The 14,666-nt window shown below is 38.0% G+C and overlaps 1 non-coding gene across 1 annotated transcript; it reads right to left on the bottom strand.

The window, feature by feature from the left end:
- Positions 1-10,670: 10,670 nt before the first annotated feature.
- Positions 10,671-10,744, bottom strand: TRNAP-GGG (transfer RNA proline (anticodon GGG)). Its single transcript has one exon. It is a non-coding gene; the product is annotated as a tRNA-Pro (tRNA).
- Between the last annotated feature and the right edge of the window lie 3,922 nt (positions 10,745-14,666).

Genomic DNA, 14,666 nt, shown 5'->3' with positions numbered 1-14,666 from the left:
AGCGACTTAGGTTTTCCGAACATTGTTCAGCGGTGGTCAAGAAAGCGAATAGAATGCTTGGTCTCATTTTCAAAAAGGTCTCTTTGCGTTCTCCTAAAGTCATTCTTCCGCTTTTTCGAGGCATAGTTCGTCCTGGACTGGAGTATGCTGTAAGGGTTTGAAGACCATACCTACAGAGGGACATAGACTTGGTTGAAGGGGTGCAGAGAAGAGCTACCGCGTGTCCTTATCGGCACACGGGGCTTGAGTTATGAAGAGAGACTTCATTTTTTGAATATGTTTACATTGGATGAACGCAGGTGTCGAGGAGATATGATCGAAGTGTTCAAAATTTTCAATGGGATGGATAGGATGGACCATGAACTTTTAGTACACCGCCAACCAGTATCGATTGGTGAGGGACAATGCAAGGCTATGGTGTCGCAGGGAATTTTTCTCTAATAGGGTTGTTAATAAATGGAATAGCTTACCCCCGGAGGTAGTAAATTGTAACACAATTGACACGTTTAAAAAGAAATACGATAAACATGTTGGGGTAAATCGAGAAGCTATCCATTCTTAGAATAAGACAACCATAAGTATTCTTTATGGGCATTGTATAATATTTTATCACGTGTATACATTGTTTATAATTTGTGTTAATTGCATTTTTATTTGGGTTACTGTATTTTTGAAATATATGACATCCATATTTTTATGGGCATCTTTTTATCAGGCACCTCGTTGGGCCATTTTGCCTGTTGTGGCGTTGTATTTTGTATTTGTATTTTGTATATCCGGCCAGCTGTTAAAAACATTTGTATAGAAGAGCATATTCAATCAAAAATGTGGGGTGGAGGAGTTTCTAATAAACCAATGATAAAATAGTTTTTTTTAAATTGATATTTTAACTTTTCCCCATGTTAAAGGGTATATGAGCCTCTCAATTGAAAAACCCAAGCGAATACTCCTTTTCATATACCTAAAATTTACATTTTCAGAAGAAAAATCAAGAAATTATTTCCGTTGCTATAAAATTTGAAAACAAATATTTTGATTTCCTTTCAACTTTATGCAAAATACCTTCAAGAGAGCGAAAAAAAATGAATATTAATATTTTTAATGAAATAAGCAACGAAAAACTTACTTAATGTTAATCTTTACGAGACTATTAAAAAGAGAAATTCAATTAGCGTAAATATGGAACATTATGTCTTACTTCAGCCAAAAATGTATTCCGTAAACATGCATAATATTCATGAGTAGAAATTACCGAGTTACACAATATTAATGAAATAGTGGGGGGGGGGGGGAAATGTAAAGACGCTTTTGGGATTTAATTAATTTACTTACTTTTACTATGTTTACTCCTCGAAAAAGAAAATTCACAAATTGGCCCCAATTTTGAACAGTAATGAATATTCGGGCCATTTTACGGGAAATTCTTTGCGTAAAAATGGTAAATGAAACTGCGAAAGTTGATATAAACTAATAGAATATTGTGAATATTTATATTAACTTTTTCATTATCAGTATTTCAATTTATTTTTGTTACGTTCCAGAGTACATTCCATTTAATCAGGGGGGTTTTTATACCTTGAATCTACTTTAAAAAGTTAGCGTATTTCTAGGCTTATAAGATTTCCTATACATATGAAATTATCCGAGGATAATACGTGATGCCACTCTCCATGCAAAGGTCTTTAGCAGCTGGTTGTGCGAAGATACATTTTGGAATGAGGGAAAATTCAACTGCCCCTGCGGGGAGTGGAACCCACGTACTTTCACTTTCTGGGTGAACGTCCTAGACCACTAGACAACAGAACGAATATCTCAATCTTCCTGTTCGTGTGCACCGAACGGGACCGCGCATGGACGGTCAGACATAACTCAAGACAAAGCTCACAAATGCTGACAATGCCACCAGATGGCGAGTTATCCGAAGATGATATCGCTCTCCGCTATGCATACTAAGGTTAACAGCTGGCTGATGCGAAGATAAGTATATTTTGGAAAGAGAAAAATCAACTGCCCTGCGGGGAAACGAACCCTTTCACTTTCTGGGTGAACGCCCTAGACCACTAGACTACAGAGCCAACGAATATCTCAATCTTCCCGTTTGTGGCACCGAACGGGACCGTGCATGGACGGTCTGACCTAACTCAGGCCAAAGCTCACAATTGCTAACAATGCCACCAGATGGCGACTTATCCGAGGATGATGTCAATCTCCGTTATACATACAAAGGCTTTTAACAGCTGGCTGATGCGAAGATGTATTTTGGAACGAGAGAAAATTCAACTGCTCCTGCGCGAGGCTGAATTTGATTTTTCTCTCTTTCCAAAATATATTTTCGCATCAGCCAGCTGTTGAAAAAAAACCAGCTTTTGACATATGAAACTACCGTAATTTTTGTACATGATGTGGCGTTTTTACATGTTTAAAAGTTAATATTTTCAAGGGGTTCTTGGGTGTTTCTGCTAATACAGGGTTTAAAAAAAATTCCGATTTAATTTTGTAGCACTTTTTTCAATAAAATTCATAGACCACGAGAGATTGGACGACTCGAGTATCCAAGAGACAAAGGGACTTTCGACTGCGTTTCTTATTCTCTCTAATATATCGCGCTACTAAAAAAATTTCGAAACCCAGGGAAAAATTGAGGAGTGTTTAGTTCCTAACCTTCACGCGATCGCAAGAATATTTGCCTTTGTGCGAAGATGCATTTATTTGAAACTTGATCATTTATTAGCGCATATAAAGACGCGAAGAGTCGTCTTGACGCAAGAACGGTTAAATAACTTGAGAAATGAACAGCTGCTCAATTTGAAAGAAGCGTTAGGGTGAACACATAGTGATGTCACTGCGAGGTACGGAGAGCGCATAATAGACATTAGCGACCAAAACAATTGTATTGCGCACATACTCGGTGAGCGAGACAAAGAAGAGATAGCGGCCACTCAACCAGGTGCGTGACTTGAACAATTCCGTTTTTTTTTCTCACCTCGATCTGCTCATTGGTCCGTTTTTCTTTTTCTTTCGTTCCCCATGTTCTTCAGAGGGAGCATCATCACACCTTTTATTTCGGAACCCCTCCAGCTATTTTCATCTATCCTCTTCCTCTTTTAGTAAGTGAGGATATATCTCTTCCTCCACCCCTATGTATTTCTTTTTTTCATCCTAGTCGCAATTCTCTTCGACCTCGTACCTCTTCGCTCTACTATGAACGCAGCCGTTCACATAGAGTGACTGCGCTATCTCTATGTGAAAACGTATTGGGATATTTCAGAATAGCGATATTATATTATTTAATTCTATGCTTCACACTGGTGTTGATATTATTCGTCATTAAAATACCGGTAATATATTATATCTTTATAATTACCGGTTTAACACTTGAGTGCCGTGACTCACTCAAGTGTTCTGAAAGTGTGCCGCGGGTCAGTGACGGGTTTGGAAATGTACTAAAGATCGCTCAAGTGATCTAGCTATGTGCCGTTGGCAATTTAAATGCTCAGGAATTGCGTCGCTGAAGTTATCTGGAAATGAGCCACTGGCCACTTAAGTGATTTCATAATCTTTCGTGGGCCATGGGTTGAGCACGTATGGCGTAAGTCTACTGACGACAAATAACGCCAAAAAGTTATTTTTTCTAAACTTTTTTGACTGACATTTTTCATTTAAATTCATATTGTTTGACTTCCGATGACGTCACATGCAAAGAAAATAACGGAATACAGAAACCACTTATCCTATATCGAAAGCATTATAGTATTCGAGCGAGTCCCGCAAGCCACAAATTCTGTTGTTTTGATCCCAATAACGATTATGAATGCGAGTAACACGCGTTATTATGTAAATGAGTCAATCCATATACATTTCCGGGTTCGAGACAAACCATAGATCTGTATGTCAGTGCTCTGCAAAAGCCGTAACGCGATTCCGAAAATCGACATCTACAAACCACCCCCCTGTTAACGTGATTTAAATGCACATATATTAAAGTCATATCGTCGAGCACGAAGCGTCTCGTGCGGTCGTTACGGAGTGGGTTTGTGTACTATATCAAAGTACAACAGCGTGTGTATATACATATATATCTACATATAACGTATATTACGCTGAAAAGTAGATAAGTAAAGATATATTGTTCTGCTGTTGGAACGTGACGATGATAATGTATGCAGTAACTTTGGCGTAAAACTACTTTGTTGGCCATTAATATTCGATGCGACGACTGTCTTCGTTGTATGTACTCCGAGATTTTATGTCTTTCCAAATCGGAAATGTATTCGGAACAAAATGTATATATGCCCTGTGTATATTTATACCCCGCCCCCTCCCCTCTTCTTGGTTCTACAATTGCGAGTTTTATCGCTTTTATTTTATTCTCCTCGTAAGTCTCTAAGGTTCGCTCGTATTTTCTACTTACGATGTATCCACTTGGATTTCACTATTTCGTCGCTATATTTAGGAATAGCCCTATTTTAAAATTTAGGAACTATTCGCAGTGCCGGATGAATGGAACTAGAGATGCGGTTTCTGCGGCTACTATTTTCAGAGGCGTGTCCTGTAACGCTGATGATATTCTCAGCTCTATTGTGATCTAGGAGATCCTCGGATAAATTGTAATATTCAAGGGTGGAGACTTCTGGGTATTCAATCCAGACGAGTGCGCTACCTTACACGCCACTGAGATACACATGACGTTTTTTCCCCTCACTCCATGTGCAGTATCGTGACGCGCATGAAGCAGAGACTTTGCAGCCTCCCTTGACCATATAACACGTGGTACTGGAGTGTGTACTTACAACATGGAGTACTGGAGTACCCCAGCATTCAAGCATCAAAAGATAGTGTAGCTGATACTCCAATGAATCATATATTATTGCAAATCAAACATTATCCTCTCCATAAAAATACTTTAAACTATGCAAATCTTTTATTTCTCATATTTCATCAACCATATCTACAGCTAGGACCGTATAATAAGGACTTTCCCGTGACGCTCCGGAATCGTTATCAGCTGAAGTCATTGCGCCGGTTAATTGCCATTGGCTACTCTGGTATTCCAAGATTGCGCTTTACTCAAAAAGTTTTAGATCAGTGACGTCACGCACCAGATGCTAGACAACGCCCACTGAGCCAAGGCGGCAAAAGAAACTTCATAGTAATGATACAGCTCTTATAGCCTTCATCTCTACGAGAAATTGATACTCCCGATTCTCTTCCTTTCTACAGCTAGGATGGTCAATTGCATCATTATTCATAGTAGATACTTAGAGAGAATGATTGATCTTTTTTCTTTCCTGTGGGACGCAAGAGACGAATGTCACATTTTGCTTATGCCGAATAATGAGGAGTGGATCTAGCTACCGAGACTACCGAGGGGAAATAGATGAACGTCAACCAAACCAAAAGCTTTATTCCAATATGAAGCAGGTTCGTTCGAAATGTATTGTCGCAAACAGGGAAAGCCTCTAGCTTTTCATCGATTGTGACATATTCTTTAAACTCCAATACAACTTTTACAAAAGTGAAAATCGCCGATATTTTTTTTCAACCTTATTCATTTTCCCTTTGTTCTTTAACATTGAAATAGCACCTTTGTATATCTTGTTCCTAAGGATCTGCCATTGCACATCTATACAGCTAGCTCAAGCACTAACGCTCGCGTGGGGTCAACCGAAAATTTCTCGCTGAATAACCAAAATGCATATTAGGTTGCTTTATTCGTCGGTATCCGGATCAGTGCAACGTTCAGCAACTGATACGAAGAGAATTTTGCTGTTAATAGAATTCCCGAAACTGAAGCCTTTGTCATGCTCGTCGCTTTTGTCACATACTACAGTAGCGTACCCCCCCCCCCCCCACGCAAATGTCTTTCCGGGTTTAAAGGTGGTCCCCCCTCCCCACCATAACCGGAGGTTCTATTCGAATACCAAGAATTAATCACCTAGTGCTGGAACTAGGATGGGGGATGGGTGGGGGGGGGAGAAAAACTGCTCCAAGAGGAAAAACTTAACAGGGCAGCAAATTTTAGGAACAATTTTTTCATAGTGGAGAGCAGAGCCATATGCAAAGAGGGACACGTAGGGGCTTGTGCCCCCACGGCCCGAAGAAGATCAGAAATGAAAAAATAAAATTCAAATATTATTTTTAAAAAATTATCGAATGAAATACTTTTATTTACTGTCAAAAACATACTGTTGTTTAAAGTAATTTCTCTTTAGAGGTCGGTAACTAAAACTTCCTCTAGAAGAGATTGCTTGAATAACCTCCTGCGCACACCCCCTGGTGAAGGTAGCGAAGTCCCGTTTCCAAGGATGGTGACACTCTCCGCTATCCATACGAAGATTTTCAACAGCTAGCGGATGCGAATGTGATTATAGGAAAGAAAGAAATTTCCACTGACCTTGCAGGGAATCAAACCCACGTCCTCTCACTTGCCGGGTGAGCGCACCAGACAACAAAGACAACAATTTTCAATCTTTCCTTAGAGCTCATGTGCACTGAACGGGAACGTACGTGGACGGTCTGACCAAACTCAGGTCGAAGCTCACAAGTGTCGGATGTCGACTTATCCAAGGATGGTGTCACTCTCCGCTATCCATATAACATCTGCCGCGAGTGAATTTTATTTCTTTCCTAAACTCATCTTCGCATCAGCCAGCTGTTAAAACCAACGTTCGCATGGATAGCGGAGAGTGACGCCATCCTTAGATGAGTGGCCATTTGATAGCAGTGTCAGCGATTGTAAGCTCTTTGACCTGAGTTATGTCCGACTATTCATGTTCAGTGCACACGAACAGCACGGAAAGATCGAGATTCTTTGCCTTTGTAGTCTAATGCGCTCACCCGGTAAGTGAGAGGACGTGAGTTCGATTCCCAGCAAGAGCAGTTTGGATATTCTTTCCCCCCCCCCCTAAATGCATCTTCGCATCATCCAGCTATTGAAAACCTTCGAAAGTCACGTTTGCTCCCCCCCCCCCCAAATTCTTGAGGAAACTGGACATTGGACGATTTCCATACACTACGCATCATGATTATGATTACCTAATGGCTCTGCATAATGTTGAAAACTTGAAATTGCTTCATTATACTTCGACAGCAATTTTCAAATTTTTCGAAAAAACCCACTTCTTTTCCTACTTTTAATGTTAAAGAAGCTTCTTCTTTGTTTCGACGTTCTAATTACATGTATTTTAGTAAGTTACATAGCGTGATATGTTCTCCTCTTCTCTGGCAATTCAAAAAAAAAAGAAAAGAAATGGGAGTGCCAGTTAGCAAAACTGTTAAAAGTCTTTTAATTAAAAACTGCCATCAAAGAAATGACGGTCATTAGACTTTAGGTAATTCCAAGATGTACGTCTTCGGTGGGAAGCAAAAGAAAAATTGAAGAGGATCAGCAGAGAGAGAGAGAGGAAAATAATAATAAAGGAAAAAAAGAGATAAGATAACATAAGAATGTTCTTAAGAAAAGGGAGAATTTTCTTCTCTTTCGCACTTTCACATTGTTTATCACTTGATGCAATTAAGGCCCTTTTCCCGGTTTTTTTTTCCTTCTCTTTCTGTTCCTGAAGGTGAAATCTGAAGCTAAAAATCTGGCAGAAAAATTAATTGGGAAAAACAAGACTTGGGAAATCTTTTAAACGAGCCAAGTTTTAATATTTGGCAAAGAACATGGCGTGTTCTCAGAGAAATTTACCGTTATGATCATCGCATAAGTGCAAAGTTATCAGCCATTAATCTGAACGCACAACGTAGTTTAGAAACTAGTAATTATACAGCTAATTTGTTTTTATAAAAAAATATGAATTTGAAAATCAAGTTTAAAATATGATCGAATTAAGATGATTTTATGATTTTATTTCAGTACTTATCAATTTGTCCTTGGTGAATATTAGTATTACATGAAAAAAATTACGTACATGTACAGGGTGTCCTGTAAGTGCTAATGTGTCCTTATCAATCATAAATCGTAGAGTTATGATTACAATTGAAAAAATCCTGGAAAAACGTTCAAAAAACCACTGTATCAGTTTCGAGAGTGAAAATACAGTGTATCACAAAATAAAAAACCCAAATTTTATACGGTCCCCCTTGCTTCCTAACTACCAATTACAAAGCTGTTGCCCTGTATCTCCCAAAAAAAAAATCTGTATTTCTAAGTGCAACATTCGCATTTCAAAATCGGAGAAAAGTTCGGAAAGAACAACTTAAATGAGGGAAAGAAGCATTATATGTGTATGTTCATTAGTTTTTGCTGCTCTGTCATTAATTTTTCCCCGATTTTTGAATTTAAATACATTAGTTAGCACTTGAAAACATAAAATTTTTGGTGTTGGCCTCAGGAGATACAGCGTAACAACTTTCTGATCGGAAGTTAGAGGGAAGGGGACCGTATGAAAATATAGATTTTTCTTATTTGGTCACACACACTATATTCTCACGCTCAAAACTCGTACAGGATAATTTTTGAACACTTTTGGGAAAGTTTAAAATTGTAATCATACCTCTATATACGACGGATGGTTGATGAGATAAAGGCCGCATTAGTACTTACAGGACACCCTGTATATTAAGTAAATGAGATACCTTTAATGATATTACATGACGAAAAACTTATTGTAAATGTTTAAAAAAATGTTGGATGTTGCACTTCAAGGAAACACACTATATTTATATGATTAACATAGATTTGAATAATTTGAAAATGCCATCTATTGTTTGCCAGCTTACTTTTCTATAATTGTTGGAGAATGCTCAGCAATATGTCTCCTCATAGCAGCGTTTTCCTCCAAAATGCAAGGATCAAAAATCATTCTTGCTTGGCTTGTCAAGAAATAGGAAACATGTATACGAGTCATTTTTCTGGTAATTATAGAAACTTCATGAACAGCTCACAAGTAAAAATCAAACGTATAGGAGCTGCTTGGAAGCATCAGTGCCAAATCGAGCTCAAAATATAAAATTCCTTCTCTTTCAAAACATAAGAAAACCATGTTGCTTGAGAGCTACAAGGCAAAATAAAGGGTCAAATAGCGTATTTGAAGAGATTTCAAAAATAGAAAACGCAAACGCACTTGGACTCAGCTTGATTCTTAGCGCCAAGTTGCTTCATTCAGCAAAAAAAAACCTTGTCCCAACTTTTTTCGAAAAAGACATTTTTCTCTTTACTTTGACGATTCTTTCTTATTTTGTTTTGGTTGTTTTCTTCATGTTCATTGAGTTTCGGCACGATTTTCTTTAGTTTGAACACGTATTTTCTTTGGTTGAACAGCTCCGAACGAGAACAAGAAAAAGATGGATCCGATTGTGAAAGATTCTCTCAATTTTCAAGCCTCCCTTTTTCCCTTTTCTATTAACTTTGTTGCTTTACTGAGAATAATTTTTCTCCATCCATCAATAGAATATTTGACCGCATCGAATTCATTTCGTATAAAGCCGAGGGCGAGGTAACCTAGGTCGATAAGATACTCACCTAAAATACCAAAGGATTTTTAGAGGTGTCACGAGTTCGATACCCGGTTCGTCCTTGTCAGAAAACTTTCCTGACACAGGGGTACAACAGAAACGGTGACGTGACCACAGAAAAAAATTACTACCGCAGGGAGTCCCCCATCGAGGGGTTAGCGTACCAACCTCTCGATGAGTATAAAAACAAGCCTGACGTTCGGAATCGGCAATAAATTGTAAGTCCCGGGTCCAATTAGCCCTCGTGTGCAGAAAATCACCATGGTGCGACAAATATGACCACATATAAAGCCGAATTAGTTGAACCTAACGGAAGAACGTATCGGAAAACACTTGTCTCAATTTTATATCTTAATTTATTTCTTTTGACAGCTTAAAAATTCCACGATTAATTCAGTATTCAGTGAAATAACTTCTGAAAAAATATTTTCATGAAATCTGAAGGTGTTTTGTAAAAAATGAAAAAAAGTAATAATATTTTTTAATCATTCTATCTTCATTGTAATTACTGAATAATTAGTTATTTTATCGACAACATTTCAATGGATATTAGAATGAATGTTTCTCCCAAGAGATTCACATCCCAGTAGAGCGTCAATTAGTCATCTCCGAAATTCGATATTTTTCGGTTTTGATACTTATATGTAATATTTGATGCTTGTGTATGGTATAATCCACGCTAAGATTTCATTCAATCGGAAATCTTTGAATGATCTTATAGACACCTCATTGGCTAGCGCAAGGGTTCTTAACCAGGTGTCCATGGATTTATTTCCCTTGGTGGTCTTTGGAGAGATTTTTAGGGTGTCCGCGCGAGAGCTCTTGGATATATAAGAAAACAAATAATTTAGAGAGAAATTATGCCACAATCTCCGCTGTATCAGATGTTCTTCATCTCCACCTAGTGACCAGTCTTTCGTGCTTCAAATAAACGATTGTTTTGCATTGATATACAATATGTGGAACGTTATTTTATGAAGGGGTCCATGAACTTTATCTTATTGCCAGCAAAGGTCAAAGGAACACAGAAAGTTAGAAATTTTCCGCTAGTGTGATCTCATGCACACTTCAATGGCTAGCACGATGACATTGATACTTCATTGACTAATATGAGTTCATTGTACAAGGATGGCACGTCACTCTCCGCTACCATACGAAGGTTTTCAACAACTGGCTGTTGCGAAGATATATTTCGGAAAGAGAGAAAATTCAACTGCCCCTGCGGGGAATCGAACCCACGTCCTTTCACTTCCCGGGTGAACGCCCTAGACCACTAGACTACAGAGGCACAGAATCTCGCAATCTTTCCTTGGAGCTCGTGTACACTGAAAGGGACCGTACATGGACGGCCAGACCAGACTCAGGCCAAGCTCACAACTGCTGACGCTGCCACCAGATGGCGACTTATACAAGGATGACGTCACTCTCCGCTACCATACGAAGGTTTTTAACAACTGGCTGTTGCGAAGATATATTTCCGAAAGACAGAAATTCAACGGCCCCTCCGGGGAATCGAACCCACGTCCTTTGTAGCCTCTGTAGTCTAGTGGTCTAGGGCGTGGGTTCGATTCCCCGCACGGGCAGTTGAATTTTCTCTCTTTCCGAAATATTTCTTCGCAAGAGCCAGTTGTTAAAAACCTTCGTATGAGTTCATTGTCTAATATGATTTAATTGGCTAGCATGAGATTTCTAGATTTCAATCATATTGGCAATTAATAGGAAATATTTTCACGTTCTCAAACAACATCAACTGCAAAAGGAGAACAAGTTGTGGAATTTAGGCTACACCACAAAGTCTGCGATAACTCAAGGAAGCATCCGAAACATCGCACAAATGCCACGAAGGATCGCTGAATGCATAGCACAAAATAATTTTACATCCTGATTACCGATGATCCCATATATTCGGTCACTTGACGTTGAATACCAAAATCAGATTTCATGCTCTAAATGTATGGTTCCGTCACATTTTCTACGTCGGGAAATGCGATAAAATGCATATAAAAAACAATTTTTCAAGCCTGTTGCACGTGTAGTTATGATTATCTTCAACTTATAAATTATTATGTGGATTATTACTTGTCTCCGCTCCTGCAATTAATCTTCCTCAAGATCAGTTTCACTAATTCGACTCGAGTTTTTGGATACACTGTCTGATGCACTAATCTGTATCCACCATAACCATCATATTTCAAGTATACGCATAACATATGCGTATCCATTTACTTTCACGAAGATAAAATCACAAAGTTAGGTACCGAAATTCCAGCTCATGCGAGTGAGTCTTTGTTAATTGCTCGTCGACTCCTCATTAAGATAACAAGACGCTCTGCTAGAAATGAGCAGAGATTGATGACAAGCAAACACCAACAACTCTCTTCCATGATGGCTCTCACGTGCTCTCTTCGCTACCAAGTAAGATTCGCAGCATGTACGCACATACACGGATTGCGTCAAGGGAACTGGAAGAGACCGCCGACATATCATTTTACTACAATGGTTGCGAGAACTTTCTAGCTAATTACGTCAGACTTTTTGAACCGAAATTCAGTGTCCAATGAATTGTTCGTTCTTAGTATTGGTATTACCATGTCCTAAATTTGATATTGAAGCATGTTGCTTCATGAGTTACAACAATGTTCATTGACCTTTTTGGACTCAAGGACCAGTATAATGCCTGGAAAAAAGAATGCATTAAAGAAAGTATAATGTCTCAAATAATTCAACAAACTCACCAATAGCATGTAACAAGCTGGATAACTAACTCCTCGAACAACTAGTTACTGACGAACCGTTGGTCCTATGGACACATGCTTCCAATAACTACAAAAAGTATGCAAATAACGTGTGGACCTCACATACGTCATTCATCTTGCAAGGGGTCGTATAGTTACTAAAATATTTTAAAAAAATTAATTCTTTATACGACACCCTGTGCTGAAAAAAAAACAAAAAGTTATTGCCCTGTCTGTTGAGGCCAGCAGAAGAGATTCTATGTCTGTAAGTGCAAAATTCGCTGAGATAATTGCGAAAAATTGGCAGCAAAACTAACAGGAAAATGTTTTTAACTTCATTTTTATGCTTTCCTCTCAATTTTCCTCCATTTTTTTTAATTCAAATATCTCAGCGAACTATTCACTTAAAAATGCGGAATTTATTTTCTCAGGATAGAAACGGTAACAACTTTCCGAGTTTTTGAGCACAGGGTGTTCGTAAAGAGTTAAGTTTTTTGAAATTCTAGTAACTATACAATGTTTTGCAATATGAATGACGTGTCTGAGGTCCACACGTTATTTGGATATTTTTCTAATTATTGGAAGCATGCCTTTGGGATCAACGGTTCGCCAGTAAGTTGCGGGGCTCGATGAGTTAGCTATGTATCCTGTATGACCAGTAATTTACGGGACATTTCTGTTTTATTGGCCGTTCTGACTATCTTATATAACTGTGCCGTTTCTCCGGCAAATCTTTGCTAAAATCGTGATCGAATTCGTTATTATTAAATTATAGTATCATAATTCTACTTGGAAATAAAAATATTCATTTAATATTTGTCATGCTCAACGTTTCTCCTGTGTGTATAATAAGTAAATATTTCACTTTACTACGATTTCCAGTAGCGAGAATGGATTTTAGCAAAGATTGATGATTTTGCCGACTCTTGGCAACGTTTTTGGTGAAAATTGATGTCCTATTTTTTTCCTCAATCTCGCCACTGCAGTCATACTGAAGTTTATTTATTTTTTATTTTTAGTGAATTTCATTTTTGCTCACTTCAACTTGCCGTAGCACTTTATATCCCCGTTCTTGAGCGAATTCAGCAATGATTAGCAGTTTAAAAACAAAAACACTTGCTGGAGCAAAAATATCTCTAAATGAAGATTATATATAATCTTACGTTCGTATTAGTCTCTTCTTTAGTAAATCGTCAGAACAATCGACATCAAATTTTCCAATACATAACGAAACATATGTTTCAAATAGAAACTATTAATGCTAACATGGAGAGGATCCCAACGTGACGTCTTCAAAAAACATTCAAAAAGTTACCAGTGATTCTATTCACTTGAATTATGCGCAAAATTCTAAAGAATTAAATTTCAAATCAAAATCTAAATTACGCAAAATTATGCGCAAAATTTTAAAAAATCTGGCAGTATTATTAATTTTCACTCAAAAAATGTAATTATTAATATTTTAACGTAAATAGAAGCCAAGAATGAATTTAAAAATCTCGCAACACCACAATGTTAGAGTGACCTCATTCAAACAACAAATGATCAAGACGGAGGAAGAAAGAGCAAAAAAAAATAATAATAACTAGAGTATTTCTATATAGAACAGAGAAGCTGGAGGGAAAGAAGGTGAAAAGAAGTTTTTTTTTTAAAGATATCGCCAAGAAGCGCAACAGGCGATGAGTGGCCAACTAGCATAATTTTCAATATTAATTTTTTTTTATCATTAATACATGTAATTGTATTTCCTGCGGATGTTTTTTTTCTATTTCAGCGTTTTTGGGTGAGATGGATCTATTTAAAATTTTCATAAGTTTTTTTTTCAGTAGGACACCTTTGGGACCCTTTCTTTGTGAGTAAGTGATTATTATTGTTTTTTTTCAACTTTGTGAAAACTTCACTCATTATTATTTTTTTTTTTCAGTCACTGGTGACTTCAATAATCTGAGTACTAAAACAAACGAATTGATGTATTTGTGGTGGTCGAGTGGTTATAGTGACGGACTCGCGATGCGAGGATCCGGGTTCGAACCCCACAGTGGTGGTCGGCTGAAGTTGGTTTTCTGTGGTTCCCAACTTCAAGGCGCGAATGCGAGCCGATTTCCCCGTTAAAAAGTCTCGCCACAGAGAGCAACAGTCCTACAACGATAAATCATTCAATCATAGCACTTCACTCATAGTTAGAAAAACAGATGGCAGCACTACACATAACAAGCATTACAGAGAAACAAAAAACTTCACGTCAGGTTTCACTACACGCACATTCCCGCATGTACCGATTCGTTGGGGATTCCGCGGGTGTGTGTGGTGTAGCAGTAATAGGTAGGGCCTCCAAAAAATGGCTCGGGGATCCATGATGTTCTTAAGTCAGCCACCTCGTTGGGCAATTTGCCTGTTGTGGCGTTGTATTTGAATGGGAATAAATTACGTGTTACATTTTATAATATACTTAAGGATTCGAGGACTTTTAAAAAA

This window comes from Pholcus phalangioides, unplaced genomic scaffold (assembly GCF_987345545.1).
Source record: "Pholcus phalangioides strain wild (caught in Gottingen) unplaced genomic scaffold, Ppha-v1.0 ptg000022l_1, whole genome shotgun sequence".
NCBI classification, from domain to species: domain Eukaryota; kingdom Metazoa; phylum Arthropoda; class Arachnida; order Araneae; family Pholcidae; genus Pholcus; species Pholcus phalangioides.
This window is presented reverse-complemented; position numbering and strand designations above follow the sequence as displayed.